The sequence below is a fragment of the Aplysia californica genome, unplaced genomic scaffold (assembly GCF_000002075.1).
Source record: "Aplysia californica isolate F4 #8 unplaced genomic scaffold, AplCal3.0 scaffold00385, whole genome shotgun sequence".
Lineage (NCBI taxonomy): Eukaryota > Metazoa > Mollusca > Gastropoda > Aplysiida > Aplysiidae > Aplysia > Aplysia californica.
In genome coordinates, this window is record NW_004797655.1 from 58,189 (window position 1) to 76,603 (window position 18,415).

Genomic DNA, 18,415 nt, shown 5'->3' on the forward strand with positions numbered 1-18,415 from the left:
ACACACACACACACACACACACACACACAAACACATTTCCATTTTTACAATGACCATAGAACCAACTGTGTTCAACACATTATAAACCCCCCCAAAAAGCCAAAGCAGAAGCGAATTGTAACTATAACTGTAATAATAGAGGTTTTTACGCCCCCATCAACCCAACTTAGATCATTTTGAAGGCGGGTTGCTGTGACCCTGCCTGCCAGACCAATCCGAGCTGAGAGGGATACAACGTCCCAGCAGACAGGCTGATATATTCGATAAGGAAACTCCCCACATGGAAATGGAAATCACGCCCTCTGCGTGCGTCGGCGCAGTGTCTAACTGCTACACCACAGACGCTGATGTAAAGGTGAGTAACCCATTTTTAGAGTTTTACGGCTCTTGTTACACAAAGAAAGGTCATATTATAAGTGCCGGAGATTACAGGTGATATTTGAGAGTGACGTACAAATGTGAGGCAGCGTGGTGGAATCAGGCTCTCGTCAAAATAATCAAAGTGAATGAACTTGCTTTTTTCCGTAGGTTTGTGAATTTTGATCAAACTTTTGTTTTTTGGCTCAACACCTTTCATACCAATCAAAGAGCTCATTTCTGTGTGGATTTTTCTGAAAAGCTTTGGTTGAAGGCACAGAAATATAAATTTACAACGGACTCTTAAGCTAAGGAAATAACTACTCTTTGGCGGGCATTTTCTCACTAATTTTACCTCTGAAAACAGGTGACCCCCACCTCCTTCTTTCGCAAATATCTCGATTTGTATTCAAGATAAATCGATATTTTTTCATCCAAATAAACACAAGTGAACAAGCTTTAAGATGATGCCAATAACTCTACATGCCCAAAAATTTGACGAGAGCCTGATTCCACCACGCTGCCTCACAAATATAGAAAACGTTTCAAATATTATTTCAGAATGTAAAACAAACTGACGCTGTATCCCTATTAATTGGGCCAATGTTCTTTTCCAGATACATAAGAGGCAACGGGAGGTCAATGCCCCCCATCTGTTTCTACACAAAGTTTTTTTTTCTATTTTTTTTTGGGTAAAGGAATAACACTAGAGTCTACCACATGACAACACATCCCCGCACCACCACAAAGGAAATGATACACGTTGTGGTTGGACCAGATCAGTGTGTGATGGATATACGTGTCTGAGAGTCTCGCATGACAAAAGAAGATAATCCAAAAACATAAAAGTAGATCCACACACTTTATTACAGCCCACTCGGGTCACACATGTCACAGTCGAAATGACATTGACTGTGTATAGTCGAGTGTTGTGTAAGGCCGATAACAACAACAAAAAAGTGTTCATCGACCTGGAAAAAGTCTGTTTTGTTCACTTCAGACTTCAGTTCTCTACCCCCCAAAATTTTCAAAATTGTGGATGTTAGAATCATTTCGACACGTGACAAAATGAGAAGGCAAGTAAGATTTCATTGAACAGCAAGAAAAACGGGCCTATAAATTATAGACGACTGGTGTCTATATATAACTAAAGGAAAGCACTATTGCCAGTGACACTGGGGATAGGCCCAGAAACTATTCCCAGTGACAGGCCCAGAAACCACTGGCAATTGGGCCTAGAGCCTTGGCCTAGGGCAGAATTGTTCCCACTGTCACTGGGAGTAGGCCCAGAAACTATTCCCAGTGACACTGAGAACAGACAGGCCCATTAGATCTATTGTTTCCACACTGATCTACATGGGCATGATGGTGATGGGTTACTAAATACTAGACTATATCTAATGCAGATCTAGATCTAGATCTAGATCTAACTAAACTAAAGTAAATTCTAGTGTGAGTGGAAGATTTAAAAAAAAAAAAGAAGGAATTATCAGTCTATGCTTGCTTGTTATTCTGTCGTAATTTATGTACGTGTAGATCTAGATCTACATACGGATTTTGGAGACCACGGTACAGGACAGGGAGAAATCATTCCCGATTCTTCTTTTTTCTATATCTAGATCTAGTTCTAGATCTATTCTACGGTCAAGTCTAAGCCCTCAGCTTAGATGTATACTATAGGCACTAAAAGGGGGTAACTCTATGGCCCTAGAGAAGAGAACAAAAGTACATAATTTGCATGTATGTACCGAACTGAAGTGAAAAGAGAGTCTACAGTGCAGTGCAAAGACTTCTGATTTTTTTTTGGGACGCAAAAGAGTTCCATTGTCACTGGGAATAGTTTCTGTACCTATCCCCAGTGTCACTGGGAATAGTCACTTCGATAACTAAAACACCTGCAGCTGCGGTTGGACACTTCGCTGCAGCGCACAGGAGAACCGAGTTCGATTCCCAAATGGGGAGAATATTTTTATTGGGACTATCTCGATCTTTCTGCTGGAACATGGTATTCCTCTCCTCAGCCCAGGTTGGCCCTGGATGGCTGAGTTGGAAGCCTGCCTCCTAAATGATCTCAATTGTGTCAATGGAAGCGTAAAAACACCAACATTGAAAAAGAACGACATGCTGCCCCGTCATCCAATAGCTATTTTTACTCAAGGACGTTTTCTTTCAACACAGCGCGGCAGGTGTTTGAGAGACCCAAAATAATTGCGAAACTCTATTTGTGTCACGACACCTTGGAATCAGGTGCTCGTCAATTTTTGGGCATATGCGGTTGTTGGTATAACCTTAAAACCTGTTCACTTGCCTTGCTTTTGATGATAAAAATATCCATGTATCTTGAATAGAAGTAGAAGTCGAAATCTATTTGCTATTTAAGGAGGTAGGGGTCGTTTGGTTTCGGAGGTAAAATTAGCGCACAAAAAATGGCCGCCAAAGTTTTGTGACTTCCTGAGCTGCAGTGGCTTTGTAAAGTGCAAATTTACATTGTTGGCGCCTAGGATCAAATTTGTTTTTCAGCAAAATTCACCTAGGAATTTGTTTTAAATAGACGCAACAGGTGTTGAGCCCCTCCCCTCCCCCCTTCCCCGAAAAAAGAAATAAAATTGAAAACCGATGAAAACTGTCCAAAAGAGGAGAACAAAAACAGTATTACCCTTTTCTTCAAAATGTGTTATGTTAACGAGCGGATGCTTTTACTAAGATGCCACGCTTTAACTGTTTAACACCCTCTCTTACTCTTTAAGATTATCTAAGAGGTGTGGCCACCATATTTAACGTCTATCTCCACTATGGCAGAACCACGATCGGCGGAGAGCCATAAAAACTCTCCAGAGCCAACTCATGTTTAGAGTTAGGGCGACCCGTGGGGAATTGGCACCACGGTCATAATTATCATTATTATGCTCCGTAGCCCTGCATGATTTGCAGTGAGATAAATGTGTGCCTTGAGAACCTCATGTTTATTTACATTTGTAATTTTGCTTTTGCCAAAAGAGTAAATTTCTGAGAGTTAACGACTACTACTATTAATGTAAATCAAGATTGATAGAACATTAATAATTTTTTGTTGAGGTTTGATTCAAAAGCAACAGGAAGGTGGGATCTAGTTCAGAGAGACCGAGACATAGATCTAATACATGTATCGATTACTTGTCCGAAAAGTAAGATCTATATAAAATGGGTGGAGATTATAATGTATATTTATATTTGGAAAACCTACGTTTTGAATTTGTGGCAAAAAAAACAAAAAAAAAAAAACAACAACAACAACAACAACAATAACAAAACCAAACTCAACTTCAGAGAGATTTGACTGAGCTCTGGTTATTGAAAAGAGAGACTAAATGTGACGCATCTGGTCTAGATCCAACTGCATTCGATACAGTAGTATTAGTGACTACACCAAATTAAATTGTAACAAAGAGTTTAATACAGTAACTTGCTTGCAGTTGTTCCCCGATCGCTGTTCCCCGGTAACGATGACGTCTACAGCCGCTGTTCACCAACACGGCAGATTTTTACCGTTTGAAAAACAAGGTTCTGTTCAGACAACACTCCGTTGCCTAATAATTAAAAAGTCATCTCTGACATTGTTGCTTGTTTTGAGCTACTAAGACCCCGTGGTCAGAGACCAATCATTCTGTTCTATCCGCTGTATCAAAATCGTAAGGTTATTCGGAGTCCTAATCAAGATATTTAAAGAATTGCATTTGATAAAGCTTGACATCATTTCAAACTCAAAATCTGCGGTGTCAAATTTCTTAAAACTAGGTACCGAGCAGGTAGAACTTTGTAATGTTTGGGTAGCGACTTGTGTTTCATTAACTTATCTTTATTAAAGTGATCTCTGCATTTTGTCACTTACCCTGCAGTGGAGTTCGTTTAAACCGAACACGGTTAATCGAATAACAGCTGTTAAACGAAAGAAAACAAAAGCCCTGATTTCTTTCCTTCCTTTTGTATATCCTTTCTATACCGAAAACTCGGCTAGACCGAAAAATTCCGAATGTCTCGTAGATTTCATTATTCATGTACTTCACAGTATAAATTCGAATCAGTTATGTACAATGAACACAAAAACTCACAATGACTTAAATTAATACAATGTGGTGGGTTGTACAGAACTGTTATTATTTTCTTTATCATACATGTATTTCCTATCAACACATTCTCTTGTGGCTTCTACTCCAGCTTCTACTGATTAAATAGCCAAAGTGCTTTATCATTGCTGCTACTTAGTCTCTGCCTCTCACACAGAAGGCGTTCATTTTCAAGAGAGCATAATCACTAAACATGAAAAACCTGTAGATCATTTTTTAATGTCTATGTTAAGAACAGACAATTGGTAGTCTCCGAGTGCATTAGGGTGAAATGGACGGGAAGAATAACATGCCAAACTTTGCAGACAGGGCGAACGTTAGCCACAAGAAATCGTTCAAAATCAAAATTAAGATTAGATTTGTATCAGTATGTTTGTGTTCAAGTTCAATGGACACAATAAAAACATAATAATTAGTGATAATTGTATAGCTCATATCTCAGTTTGACAACAGGCTCTATGCGTTTCCCACCCACGGGCGGTTTGTTAACTGGGCAAGACCGGATTTTTGTCAGCTGTACTGTTGACTAGAGGTTTATTGCTGATAATGATTTTCGTTCAGTTTTAAGTAAATCCAAACAAATATATGTATCAACATTCAAAAACACCTTGCCGATTTGAAGGCTCTCAAATAGACAAGTCGGATTCACTGCTGTTTTGTCGCGACATAACCTCATTCCTTTACGTTTGTTATCGCGCCGGCTCGTAACTTTAAATCGTCTTTCGTCAAGCCGTCACGTCGCGGAACTTCGTCACGTCTGTCCCCTGGACAAATCCATCGACTGCCCTCAGAGCGAAAAGTGTATCCCTTAATTGCCAGACTGGCCTCTTTATAGCTTACAAAATTAAGAATGAGACTGTCTTGAGCAGCACAGACACATGTATTATTTTATTAGCAAAACATGTACATCATTCAGCCTTTCTCTAACTACTATCAGAACATTTATTGTCAGCATGGCACTAATCTTTTTTGTTTATTGACTTTATAACCAACTATAGTTCCTGTTTGGCGTTTACTCATCGTTTACTCCCCTCTTGTAACTTACCTGGCCCATAGGAGTCTGGCCGGTGAAAGGAGGAATCGTCTAGTGAAGATATATAAGGAGAATTTTAAAGAGGAGCGATAGGTACTCGGCTGTCAGAGTCTGGGCCGAAAACAATAGGCCTACCCCCTCCCTTCCCTCCCCTTTTCAACTGACACCCCAGCTAGACACCAAGTTCTATAATTAGCATTTGACACACTTCCCCACTTTGTTACAACACAGTGTTCTGTTCTGAAAACTGAGAAGTGCGATGAAGTACATTTGATGATATAATGATCGGAAACTTTTGTGTGCTAACTTTGTCCAGCTTTGTATAGCATCTCATTGTAGACTTCATCTGCCTTGGACAGCATCACTGGTACAGAGTAGCAATCGACTTTGTGCCATCATACAGGACAGATCTTATTACATATATTTAACGGGTCCAGTACACGTCGATTTTTTTGTGTAGGGGTGTAGAAAGTACGAGTTAAGTACTGTACTGGAGGCCAGGACCAGCGGTTTATTGCTTCTCACTTTTAGTTTGTTTTCTAGCATAGACTCAAGTAGTGTTTCTTTTTCTGTGCCGATCAAGTCAGTTTCTATTAATCTCAGTAACTTCCATCTTACATTATTCATAATATTGTTTCTTGACTCTACGGCATTTTTAGCTCTTTCGCCTTATATTACAATGTTTACTGTGGTGTGTGTGTGTGTGTGTGTGTGTGTGTGTGTGTGTGTGTGTGTGTGTGTGTGTGTGTGTGTGTGTGAGTGGGGGAAGGGGTGGGGATGGCGAAAGTAGGGGTATAAAATAAGGAGAGAGGGAAAGAGAGAGAGAGAGAGAGAGAGAGAGAGAGAGAGAAAGAGAGAGAGAGAGAGAAAGAGAGAGAGAGCATGTGTGTGTGTGTGTGTGTGTGTGTGTGTGTGTGTGCGCGTGCGTGTGTGTGTGCGTGTGTGTGTGTGTGTGTGTGTGTGCGTGTGTGTGTGTGTGTGTGTGTGTGTGTGTGTGTGTGTTGTGAAGGAAGGGGGTGGAGGAGGGAGAAATAGTCTACGTTAATGACGGCCGGTCAGTTCTATAAACCACGAGCCGCCACTGTTCCCACCATATGATCATTGTCCCTGTAGACCCAAGAGCACTCAGCCAGAAACACTGTCGACTTCTCGGGAAACATTCAGTGTAAGCAGCCAATTAAGCGCCCAAACACTAACAAACTGACAAGACCGTTCGTTGTCTACTACCGATTACCCCTTTCCACCTTGTTGGAGCGCAGAACATTCGTGCATAATGCCTTTGTCAAGGACACAGCGTCGAGCTCCTGACAGGGTTCGAGCCCACGATCTTAGGCTTGCGAGTCCGAGAGCCTAACCTCTAATTTACCGACGCCACACAGCCTTTACTATTAGTTCGCGGTAACTTGCCACACATATAGAGATCCGCATAGTACTCTAACCGTTTACCATCCTTGGTTTTACTGGGGTCCTGAAAAAGATGTGTGGCATCGTGTTAAATTTAGGCGTTCGTTAAGATAGTAAAATCGAAGAAACAACAATTTTTTGGCCCTTTAATTAACTTACTTTTATGTTCACTTAAAAAAGAACATTTGAGTGCTAGTTTTAATGGAAATTGATAATCAAAAATCACACAAAAATATCTGCTGTTTCCAAGGATTCCCGAGCTTTGGAAGTCTCCAACTTTGGCGGCCATTTTCTTGCTATCCCCCCCCCCCCCCCCCTTGACACTACTAGATGACCTACATCTCTTTCTTTCAAACTCAAAAAATCTCTACTTCTATTCAAGATAGATTGTTAATCTTTTCCACAAGAGGAAGATACATAAAAAAGCTTTGAGATTATGTCAAGAACTCTATACTATAACGAAACCAACTGACATGCTCCTGATTCCACCACGTGGTGCGTGAAAACAATGACCTCCGTTATCATTGCCACAGCGCTCAGTTCTCAGACGGTCAATGACCTGCTTGTTACTTAAAAATATGTATTTTTAAAATTCTTTCCTTGCACTGCGGGTTACTTGTTACCTAAAAATATTTATTTTTAAAATTCTTTTCTCGCACTGCGGGTTACTTGTTACTTAAAAATATTTATTTTTTAAATTCTCTTCTCGCACTGTGGGTTGGCAACGACTCAGTTCTGTCTGGCCCTGCCAAACACGTTTGACTTTATGGCATAATGAGATCTCATGATAATAATATGTGTCATAACGCGGAGGAATCAGGCGCTCGTCACTTTTTGTGCATGTGGGGTTATTGGTAGCATCGTAAAGCTTGTTAATTTATTTCACTTTTGTTTAAAAGATATCCATCTGTCTTGAGCCGAAGTGAAGATATGTGTGATTGAAAGAGGTAAGTCCACTTTTTTCAGCGGGAAAATTAGCAAGAAAATGGCCGCCTAAGTTAGGTAACTTAAATAGCTAAAGAGTCCTTGAAAACTGAAAAATTACACATTTCGAGCTTTTAATCAACGTATTTCAATATAATTCTTATTGAAATGTTTTTATTTGGACATAACGGGTTGAACAAAAAACAAGAACATTGATTAAAATTGCGAAACTAGTGGGAAATTACCTGTTTCTCCAATTTGGTTATTTTGACCAGCGCCTGATTTCACTACGACGCCTCACATATGACGGTAAAGAGTCAGTTAGTTCCTGCTCATTCGGTGTTGGTGCTAAAGTTTTTACTGTAACTCTGAGGTCGGGGTGGCCTGGGTTAATGTTTGACTCATTGAGTATGGGTATGGCCGTCATTCGACAACGCTTGAAGACGCACTGTTATAGGGCATAACTTCATTATTTAAATTCTCCTTTCTTTTTCTGATATTTTGAAAGGCTTGGAGCAACATCATGCTATGTATGAAATGTGAAAACTCATTTTTACTGACTTATACCTAATTGATTGCCGGGACGAAGGGTGACTTGTTTGAAAGAGTAATCAAAGTGATACAAAGAACCTGGTAGAAAGGAGGTCACACACTAAAAAACAGTTCTCGTAATATATACCTACTATATTTGTGAAAGTCCGCCACTTTCGGCGCCTAAAACTTCCGAACCACATAACTTTCGAATTAAAAAAATTAATGGTGGTTCAGAACCATTTAAAGGGTGCACTGTTTTACTAAGGAGTCTGAAGTCTCTGTAGTTTAATTTTCTGTTTTTCATTAGTTTCGTTTTGATCTAACCTTGGGAAAGTCCGTCTTCTAAGATGCCCTTGTAAACAAGTGAGGTTTCCGTGCTCAAAGAGTGCATGCACTGATCCCACAATGACTTGATGACCGATTCTTTTGAGTCCGTTCTTCGGACGAGAAACCCAGCTATCTATTATATCATTATATTTGGCAACTTGGAAACACATGTGTCACTTTTCCCATAAAACTGCGACAGCTACAGAGTTGAAAGTTGGCAAGTACCTGCAAAAAGATATATAGGTCCCCATGACAACGTCCGATTTTTTATTTATTCATTTCCTGAATTTAGAAAAATATATTTGACAAACAGTTCTCGTCCTTCTTTGGCCTTTGTGATTATTCCACTGAGAAACGAAACAAATCTGCGTAGCTGTCGGAAGTGCTGTCCCCGCGGTTTTATGCAAAAAATTCAGAATTTATGCAAACTGAGCCGAAAAATGTGAAATTATGCGATTCTGTTTATTTTTAACAAAGAATGAGGAAGGAAAATAATTAGAAATTATACGAAAAATTGATCAAATTTTGCTAAATTATGCGGGGTGCATAAAACCACTGGGACAGGAAGTGATATTTCACTAGACGCATTTTGTTTAGAGAGTATAAATCTAGACCTTCTATTTTTTTGGCATCTCTCCTGATATATTGCTCCTTTCCAGTGGAGTGTAAAAATAAAGTTAGTAGGCCAATGATTTTCAGTTGATGTTAATACACCGATCCTTCCTTTCATTTTAAGGGGGCAAAGCTAGAAGGAACATAATGATTTAACAAAACTCCTTTTTCCATCTATGAGTTGTGAATGAAAACAAAAAGATATTTCATATGGTATGTTCACCCGCTTAAATAATCGTGGAAATATCTATGTTGATATTTCGATTCCCACTTTGGGCAAAACTGAATTATAACTTTTAAACGTATTGTTCATTTCGTTTCCCGTGTTCAATAATAAAACTGTAAGGAAGAAAGGGGTCAAGTAATTGGAGGAATGGGATATGTACAGAGAGAGAGAGAGAGAGAGAGAGAGAGAGAGAGAGAGAGAGAGAGAGAGAGAGAGAGAGAGAGAGAGAGTATAAATCTAGGGATCTAGATTTCTCGGTCTGTCTGTTTGTTTGTCTGTCTGTCTGTCTGTCTGCCTGTCTGTCTGTCTCATTATTTTTATTGTTATTGTTATTATTATTATCATCATTATTATTACTATTATCATTAGTCTATTATTATTTTTATTACCAGCAGCAGCAGCTCTTTTCAAAGCTCCAACACGTAGGCTACATTTTTAATCAAAACTTTTTAAAAATACGATATTTTTAAATGGAAATATGAAAAAATAGCTTGGATTTGGAGTAAAAATAGGATATAATTGTTCTGGCTGCTTTCCATTCAAAAAATTATGAAGAGATTACTTGCTGTTTTAACCTGTCAGTAATATTAGTCTAACCAGTATAATGTGTTTTAAACTGAACACTGAAGTTTTGAAAATTGAGAATTTTGACTTAAGTACATCATGTGTATCAGTATCAGAAATATATTCAAGGGTATTACTTAAAGTAGAATCCTGGACTCTTCAAATTAAAGAGTATCCTTCAAATATTACATACAAAACAAAACAAACGAAAAACCAACCCAAAAACAAAAATTCATCAAATTTCACCAAAGGTTCGGGGCCGAACCGGGTCATTTGACGAGCGGAAAACAAAACCCTGTCAGGCGCGGTTCGTTCATAGAGCACCGTCGTGCAGTGCCGCCCAAATTTTTTTAAATATTGTATTACGTAAAGCACCAACAAACATAAAATAAAAGAAGCAAGAAACAAGCACTAGCCAAATGATATCAAAACAAGGTCCTCGCTTGCGCCGTAACTATCATTTCTGTGTCTTTAGCGCCGTGAAACATCTACAATGCCATGCCAAAGTCCACTCGCAACAACTAAACACAATAGGATATTTATTCAACACTGATAACCTGGCCTATACATCAGTCTTTGGGATAACCCAGCGATGACGACACTCGTAGAGAGTTTGGCGGTACATTAATATCAATAACAAGCCGGCACATCTCAAATGTGCTCCTGCCGAATAGTGCCGAAACATAGCCTACAGTAGACAGTCTAAAAATAAATGCGATAGACTGTACGCTATTCAAATTCAATGCCAAAAGTATGTGATCCTCGGAGCAATCCAGCAGAGTGCTGAAGTGAATTATGATTGGTTCGTCGTGTTGCCGCTATTTTAAATGACTCTGTGACCGTTAACCTGAGGGAGGTGAACGTGACCGTCCTATGCTATGGGTTGTGGCTTTGAATGGTTTTGTAGAGGAGTGTTGAAAGTTATTACTGGAGTGTTCAGTTCTCATTCAGGACGAACGAATTTGATGGTTAGCTAACAAACAGATTTGAAGTTCTAGAAATCAAAGCGACAAGTAAAAAGAATGAAAATAAAAGCACGAGGTCCTCCCTTATCAACACAAAGGTCCTAAAATTATACACCATCTCATTTACTATGGCCTTGACAATCTTCAGCCTGCGATAGCTTAATTGTGCACGCCCACTTTTTAGACCCACGAGCCGCCCCTGAATCCTGTCATGTAATGTAAAATAAAACAGACAAAACGGGGATCTTGTGATCTAGATCTAGATGTTACGGTTTTCACCTCTCATTCAATAGGTCTCTGGTTGGAAACCTGACAAGGAAGGACAATTTTCTTCTTTAGAATTTTCCTTTTCACATCATTCCCTGCTCTCTAACCATGTTCAGTCGTGTGCTTTCGTCTCCACTTTCTGCTTCCGCCACCCCCACACCCCCTCCCCTCTGGGCTACTGACTTGTTCTGCAGCCTTTCTACATCTACTATTTGGCTCCTTCTTACTGTTGTCTTTCACCCACATCCCTGATCTTAGGGTATGTAAGATCTAAAACCTAGTCTTTTCGGAAAAGGACGAAAAATACCGGAGGTCCCGTGTGCAAGTTGCGCTCGTTTAATTTAAGATCGCTTGAGGCTTCAGCCGCAATCCGCGCAAAATTCAAAATTAATTTCTATCAAACTGAAATTTTTTAAAGGGTAATGCATCCTACGCGCTCACATGACCTTACGCAGTTGTGAGTGCTGTAAAACACTTACCAAAAAATAAATAATAATATGATTTTTTAATAAAATGTACAAAAAACCAACCAAAAAACCCCCAACTCCCCACACAAAACCTAAAATAATAACAAATCAAACGATACGAATTAATAGTAATAATAGCTCTTATACAAGTTTGTCAGCGCTTGATGTTTGGCATCCTTTCTTGGCAAAAAGTTCATTTATGTTTGGACGAAGTTTATAACCTGTTATGGAAATTCCTAGGTTGGACTACCTAATGTTCTCTCGCGTGCAGGATTTAATTGTTCTCCCAGGCCGGATGTGGGGCGCTGGCCTTGATTTTGACACCTGTGCATAATTTAATCAAAAGAGAGAACAAGAGTGGTTTATCACCCCCACCTCCCACCCAACAGTCCACACCTGGGTTGTTTTTTTTACGTCACTCTGGGATGTGCTCGTTTCTACATTAACTCTTTGAGGACGAGCTTTAATGTCGTTCGACAACGCTTACAGGACAGACACACGCTGCATTTGGTCTGCTGCTGATTGGGCGAACTTGATGACTCCTCCATCCCCATCCCCCTCATAAAAAAATAAAAGCTTAAAAAGTTAAAGAAAATGAAACCCACTTTAAATACAGTGAACTCCTTTGGTAGAAACATCGCCCACTTGTTATTTTTTGCCTACTCCAAGCAAAGCATTGCATGCAAATTAGATAATTTGCTTGCTTCCCGCAAAGTTTATCGTGCAACACGATTTCGTACATGCAGTATCTTTTGCCTTGAGTGGAAACTGGAGCTGCTCCTCGATTCACCCAAGAAAACGGATATTTTTGGTCCCAATTTCATTTAATATTTGCTAGAAATAATTGTTTTACAATAGATCCCATAGATTTGAGCCGTTCTTACAAGGAATTGAGGCAATCATTTCAATCTGAAGGCTTCATAGCCTAGATTTGGACTTGTCTAGGTCTAGGTCAGCTCTGTGTAGCGTCAAACCATAGACTCGTGATTTTGCCTGTCTTCGGCAAGCGGCAAATGGGCGCGTATCATTTTTCGTGCCTATCATTCGGGCGATGACGTCACGAAAACGCATTGCCTGGAACATGCACAAATTTATAGTGGGCATCCCACTTAAAGGAACAATCGGGACAGACAGTTACACAATTTACTACAGGAAAAAGGAATCCACATTACCACTAAATCTATTAGATTCACAAAAGATGCTCAACATGGAAAACGTACCTTACATTCTCGTGTTCTGACTACACGTGTGCAGTGTTCTGACACTGCTGGGATGTGGAAGGTCTTACAAGATCCTGTCTAGATTTTTGAGGTCCTCTCATGCACATTATCTGGTCTTTTCTGTTTCCTAGTTCAAACAATTTACAGAGTTAACTTTTTAAGTCCCGTAGAAATGAACGTCATCGCTAAAGCCAAAAGGGCATTCGAAATTCTATCTCAGTCTAATTTGTCTTCAAAATCCACCCACTCATTGATTTTCTATCTCTAACATTGTCTTGGGTTATTCCTTGGTTAAAAAAAATATTTTCTATAACTTCATTTTAAAATCGTGCTATAAGATTCTCTAAGTCAGGGACGTTGTCAAGCCTAGTTCACTGCTACGCCCTCGAACAGACTTCCTCTGGTGTTGTTGCGACTGACGCACGATCTGATTCCACATTTCGCATATTTTGTCCGTGAATTGTACCTTCCTCAATGACTCACTGACAGACATTCTCTCACCTCCACCTTGAGCTGTTCGTACCCCCCCCCCCCTTTCCCCCGATATTGCTCTTTCCGAAGGTGTTCTAGATTTAGATCAGGAATCAACTCCTATTTCCCGCGATAACAGCTTAAAGTTGTTGTTTTTTTGTTCGGACTTGAATTCAGCAATTTTCTAACGCAAAAGGTCTTTCCGGATTACTCCAAGACATGACTGGTGCAGCGGTGCTCGTCTGATCAGTTCATAATTGAGCATACATCATGGCTTCCGCGTCATTCCACACCGCTTCCACATAATTTCTCTCAAATTTGGTGCAGATCCGTGTGGAATTGGAAAAGTTATTAACTGTTTTCTTGCGGTCATCAAGTCTGGGACAGTAGGTATGTGTGACATCATCATAGTAAAATTGGGCCGTCGTCAAATTAATGAAATAAAGGAAATTTTAAAAAATGTCCACAAAGGCACAACATAATTTAAATTTGGAGTTTTCAAGGGCACCTAAGCACTGAAAGTCCCCGAACTTTGGCGGTCATGTTCTCGCTGACTTTGCCTCTGACACCAGGAGACTTTCAATCGCAAACAGCGTGGAAAGGAACTGGCCACCCTACCACATTATGCTGAAGGCCCAAGAAGTTGTCTCGCTGAAAAAGCAATCCTCAGTTCGGATCGGATGCAGGAACAACTTTACTTATTTTTTACCTACGTTGAGTATTTTTTTCTTACATTTTAAAATATTTAGTGTTTGAATTTCGACAAAATATTTCTTGAGCATAATATTGTGTAACGAATACCAGAGATTTAGTAATTCTTATTGCCAAACAAAGAAAATGTAAAAAATAGTTTAAGTGCATTGTAACATCTTGAGGACGATAATTATGCGTCGGCTGTTGTCTGGAAGAGTTAACCGGTATACTATGGAATGCTGCCGTCATTTTAAAAAATACAGTATGTGCAGATTTTTACAATTTTACATAAGGGCCAGAATTACCGAATACTGTTACTCAGAAAACAATCTCTTGTTTGCTCTCAAGTGAATATTTTTAAGAACACAATTTTGATAATAACTTCCTTATTATTCGTTGTTATCTATGAAGAAAATATTGTATTTTTGGTAACAATATTCGTTTAAAAAAAAACAACCTCTCCTGAAGTGATTATAAAATAGTAGTATATTATAACTATTTTGGGCTGTCCGGCAACATTGTAGAAACTGCATATTCGTATTTTTATTTATTTATTTTATTTTGTTTTTGGTTTGTTAGTTTGTTTGGTTTTTAATTTAATTTTTTTTTGGATGACGGCAGAAAATCCCACCGCCTTGGCGGTGTAACAAAAGTAGTTGAGCTCCTGACATGATCTTAATCACGACCTTGTCTCGACAATGTAGATAAAAATTGGAGACAGAGCGGGTCTGAAGAGCGGTGAAGCCGGGCTGTGTTATCGTATAACACGTTCAGGAAGATCAACGAGGGCAGGCAGGGCGCACTGACCCATCTGGCGTGACCGGCATTCTTTATACATGTATTATTATGTGATGCAGCGTGGTGAAATCTTGTGCTCTTCAAAATAATTGAATATATACCGGGGTACACCTTGACAAAAACCTGTCTGTTTGGGCAATTCTATTCTGTTTTTTCTCTTCTTTTCTTGTTTTTTAATTTTAAAAAAAAATTGGGGGGTGCACCACATATTATGCCCATGTATAAACACATCAATGTGTGCATTTTACAGAAAGACGTTGATGAAAGCATACAAAATGCAAATTTGCAGTTTCAAAGGCCTCTCAAGCTATGAAATTCATCAATTTTGTCGGCTATATTTTAGCAATTTTTTTTTCTATGACACCTGTTCAATTGTGAATATATCTACCTCTATTCAGCATGACTGGGCATCAAAATGTTTAATACAATGTAGCAGAAAAAACACGTTTAAAGATGATACTATCAATAGCTCTCTATGCATAACATTTGGTGAGCGCCTGATTTCACCGCGTCGCAACACATTACTATGTTTCTCTGACTCTGTCTGTCTGATAATGTCCCTATCTGTGTCTGTCTGCCTGCCTGTCTGTCCGTATGTCTTTCTTTTGCTCTACCCCCTCTCTGTTGTCTTTTCTCTCTCTCTCTTTCTCTCTCTCTCTTCTCTCTCTCTCTCTCTGTCTCTCTCTCCCACTTTTTTTCTCTCCCACACTCTAACTCGACCTACCTCCCTACTTCATCCGCTGCATCTCTCTCTCTCTCTCTCTCTCTCTCTCTCTCTCTCTCTCTCTCTCTCTCTCTCTCTCTCTCTCTCTCTCTCTCTCTCTCTCTCTCTCTCTCATTACGCTTGAATGAGCACGCGCGTGTGTGGGTTTTTTTCTGTGTTTGTTTGTTTGTTTGTTTGTTTGAGTGTACATGTTTTTAAAGAATAATTGTTTTCGTATATGTGAATGTACGCTGTTGACAAATTACCCAACGAAAATTACCAGTGCTCAATCAAAAAATAACTCAATGGATCAGCCAAGACTATTCCCCCAGTGGTAGGCTCTCCCGGCCTAGAGGTTAAAGAGTTGGCCTCTCTTTCAAAGGTCTCGTGTTCGAAACCGGGTAGCGACTGAAAAAAATGTTCTTCTCTAAAATGGTTTCCTTTCACCTCCTTTCCTGCTCTCTGGTAATGTTCTGTCGTCTGCGTTCGTCTCCCCTTTCTGCCCGCACCTCCTCACCTCCTTTGCCCACCTTCTCTGGGCGCCTGACTCTTTCTGCAGCCTTTCTACTGCTATTCCCTGACTCTTTCATACTGCTGTCTTTCAGCCACATCTATGATCTTCTGGTAGGAAAGATCTACACCTAGCCTTCTCGGAAAAGGGCGAAAAATGTCGGAGGGCCTGCATGCAAGTTGCGCATATTAAAGATCCCTTGGTGGTCTAAAATGGATAAGAGTAGGCGTCGGCCGCCACCCAGGCAAAATTCAAAATTTCCTACCAACAGAAAAAGTTTAATGTGTCCCGTGCGCACATATTATGACCCTTTGCAGTTGTGAGCGCTTTAAAACACTTACCAAAACAAAACAAAAATAGCCCTAGTGTTCTTAACAGTATGACGTTACACAATGTAAACGAACAAGTGCTACGTGTTTCCTCTATACATGTACGTCTAGACGGTCCACAGATGCACACTACTATAGGCACTAGATACAGTGCGCCCCTCTCTCGCCTTGATGCGCTATGGCCACATTCGACAGCGGCTTTCCCCGTGCTTTTTGTGGCAAGCTGTGTGAAGGAGTTCATGCTAAAGCAATGGGCCAGGCCATTGACGATGTAATGAAGGAAAACAGAAATCACCGAACTGTATGACAGAAGCAGTGTTGAGTTGTTAAAATCCATTTGTGCAAAAGAAAAAGATAGCAAGCTCAGCACTAATCGCAGTCTGGCTATGGTTTCCTTTGTCACTAATATATCCTATACATTACATCATACATTTTAGACACGATGAAGGTTACAATAGCAGCCTATCTTTGGTTGCTCCCATCCATCATCATCCAATAAAAATATCATTGCTGATACTTTTATATTAATATGATTGTTCTTGTTTAATATCCTAAATCAGTGAGTCAAGTGAGTGAAACTAGTACCTCAGATTAGTAGATCTAGCTTGAATCTTGTGATGCTAAAAATAAGTAATTAAATACAAAAGCGAGGCAAAATTGCAGAGCTTTGATCTTATATTAATTAACTGAAACGTAGGCTTTGACCAGACAGAGCTCCTAATCTTTTCGAATATTTTCTTCAAAACGTAGATCTGGATCTCATCTGTCTAAATTCTTATCCATCTTATTCTTACCAGTGAAAGAAAAGAGGGGTTTCTTTGGAGGCTTTTTTTAGTGCACTGATAGACACATCATTCTTTCTGGTCTCGTTTTCTTCAATCTTCCACTTCCAGACTAATCAGACGTTTGCTGGTGATACATTTATTGTGAGAAAGTCTCTAAAGCTGTAAGACGTTAATCCAGAAAGGGACTTGAGGTTTCACATGTTTGCACTTTTAAGAGAATCTCTTTGGATTAAAACACAAAGTTAGAATCTAATAAAAGACTTTCCTCAATAAGAGCAGAGACACACCCACTCACATGTAAACAAACTTCTTTGCCAATACGAAAATGGCCGCCAACCAACTCAAAAGTTTCCGTGTCTCGTGACCTCATTCGGACTCTAGTTTAAAAAGGAAATAACTTTATGAGACGGCCAAAGGAAGAAATATTCAAGCCTTGCACTAAAATTCTAATGTGGGGCTTATGCGGTGTATAATTAGAGATCGTGCAAGGCGGGGGTGGGGGCTCAGACCTTGGAGTTACTCCAAGGTTCAGACTGATCATGTATCATGTAAATGGCGGCTCGCCGGCCATGCAGCTGAAGGCGAGACAACCCCCCTCCCCCAATAACAATCGTTTATGAAGGTATTGATATCCCTGTGGGAGGGAAGGGGGGGAGGGGAGAGAGGTACAGAGAGAGACACACACACAGAGAGAGAGAGAGAGAGAGAGAGAGAGAGAGAGAGAGAGAGAGAGAGAGAGAGAGAGAGCAACGAGAGAAAGAGGGAGTAATGGGAGAGAGAGATATATAGAGAGAAAGAGAGATAGAGAAACTACCTGAGAGAGAGAGAGAGAGAGAGAGAGAGAGAGAGAGAGAGAGAGAGAGAGAGAGAGAGAGAGAGAGAGAGAGAGAGAAATAGAGAGTCCAGGAGAGAGATGCAGTGGATGAGGGAGTGAGGTAGGCCAGCATAACGTTACTGCAATGAGCCCAAGTACAATAATTAATTTTACAGTTACAGTCAAACCTACTAAAATGGCCGTCTTTATGGTAATAATAATAATAATAATAATAATAATAATAATAATAAAAATAATAATAATAATGATAATAATGATAATAATGTTAATAATAATAATAATAATGA

The 18,415-nt window shown here is 39.7% G+C and overlaps 1 long non-coding RNA gene across 1 annotated transcript in view; it reads left to right on the forward strand.

Annotated features, from left to right (window-relative positions):
• Positions 1-17,199, forward strand: part of LOC106012479 — a 22,548-nt gene extending 5,349 nt beyond the window's left edge. The window contains exons 2-3 of the long non-coding RNA XR_001185037.2: positions 171-355; positions 16,631-17,199. This is a non-coding gene — a long non-coding RNA (uncharacterized LOC106012479). The remainder of the gene's footprint in view (positions 1-170; positions 356-16,630) is intronic.
• Positions 17,200-18,415: the final 1,216 nt, after the last annotated feature.